The following is a 1,887-nucleotide window of genomic DNA, read 5'->3' on the forward strand; positions in this document are numbered from 1 at the left end:
ACCTCTTTAATCCTCTCAGCTAGTTCCTCTTCCTTCAGTCGGTCGTAGATGGCAAAGAGATTCTTCTTTGCTGTCTTGAACTTGTCTCTTAGCTCTTCTGTTTCGCTCCTTCTAAGTTTGGCATGACAAGCATTGACCACACTTCTTGCTGCGATGACGTCAGGATGTTTCGAGGTCCAGCTCTTCATGATTCGCTTCACAGCAGGCAAACTCTTTGTTGCATCTGTGTGTGCGTCTATGAGCCGTTGATAGCGGTTGGTGGCTGTCTCTTCCTCCCCCCTTTCCAGTGGGCCGAAGTGATTTCTCACCTCTACTGTGTACTGGGCTTGAAGAATAAGTTGTGACGAGAATGTCTTCTAGTCTCCCTTCTCCTTGGGACCTGTGGCTGTGGGCTGCCGCAGGCTCAGTCCCACTTGCATTGACACTACTCTGTGGTCAGAACTGACCGAGTTGAAGGTGCTGTAGGCTTCTGTGTCGATCACACAATTACGCCATTTTGTTCTTACGAGGATGTAATCGAGCTGTTTCCTGCAGCTGGAGGCTCTGTTTTCATATGTCCACAGTTTACCAGCTCGCTTCTTGAATTGTGTGTTGGCGGCAATGAGACTGTGTTCCTAGATGAAATCAACTAGATATTGTCCATTTCTGTTGGTAAAGTCTTGGTATGAGTATGGAACATCTTCCAATTTGACCTGGGCATTAAAATCGCCGAGCACAGCCAGGTAGTTATGTGCCGGTATTGAAGTGACAGCTTCGTGGTTTACTGTAGAAGGCCTCCACCTTCTTCTCCTCACTGCGGCTGTGTGGGGAGTAACAAATGATGACAGAGGTCACTGGGTTTCCGTCAAATTCTGCAGTGAGGACTCTGTCACTGACTGAGACTACGCCCCTCAGTACCTTCTTCACCTTGCAGTTCAACATCAGCCCTACTTCACCTTGTGCTGACATCATCATCAGCTCTCTCCATGCGGCCGAGGTGATGAGGTGCATCCTCTCTACCTCTGTGAACCTTATCTCTTCATCAAGGTGTGCATGACGGTGTTCTTGGATCCCCAGGATGGAGATCTCGTAGCTGCTTGCCTGTGATGCCAACTCTGTGCATCGAGGCAAGAGGCAGATGGTGTTTGCGTTGAAGGTTGAGATGATCATTTTTACCTTACAACGCAAAAGAAGCGCAGTTTGCTCGGCCCCCTTGTTGGACTCAACCCTCCCCATGGGCTCTGAGGTTGCATCTTCATACTGCCTGTCTCGGCCAGGGTCTGGGCATTCCACAGAGTTCCTGAGCACTCCCAGCTCTGGAAGTATAGGGTTTGTTGGGTTGTCTGTCACCATAATGCCTTACAAGGTGCGAAACGAAAGACTGTGTGGCGAGCCACTCCTCACACAGACAGTAGGTGGCCATTGACTCACAAAGAGTTCATCTGCCCTTTGACAGGTTTTGTTTTTAGTCCCGCTGGGTGCCTACACACCCTCCTCCCTGGTCAACCGAAGCACACCAGGGGGTGTGCCGGCTGAGTCGCCAACAACCCGACCTGAGACAGGTAGTGCTGGGCTACGTGGCACCAGTAGCAAGGCACGGCCCTGACCTGACAAAGAAACTAGCGCTAATTTAACATTACCGCCAAGTGCTAATACAGCACTCAGTGCGTACTGCACTTAAATGTCATGAGTCCAGACCCTGAAGAAAAGCTTGAGCCCATAAACATCTCTCTCAAAATAGTACAGACACTGTTCAATTAGAAAACAACTTCCAAATAACTTTTCCCTTGAAAAGTGTCAATGGAATATATTTGTTATCAATTAAACAGCAGAATTTTAATATTGAATTCCCTTATATTATTATGTGAATTAACTTTTACTTCTCTTCAGACATCTCAAATCATTATT

The 1,887-nt window shown here is 47.9% G+C and overlaps 1 pseudogene; it reads right to left on the reverse strand.

Annotated features, from left to right (window-relative positions):
* Nucleotides 1-356: 356 nt before the first annotated feature.
* On the reverse strand, nt 357-1,332 carry LOC140186815 (craniofacial development protein 2-like; annotated as a pseudogene).
* Between the last annotated feature and the right edge of the window lie 555 nt (nt 1,333-1,887).

Source organism: Mobula birostris, chromosome 23 (assembly GCF_030028105.1).
Source record: "Mobula birostris isolate sMobBir1 chromosome 23, sMobBir1.hap1, whole genome shotgun sequence".
Taxonomy (NCBI): domain Eukaryota; kingdom Metazoa; phylum Chordata; class Chondrichthyes; order Myliobatiformes; family Myliobatidae; genus Mobula; species Mobula birostris.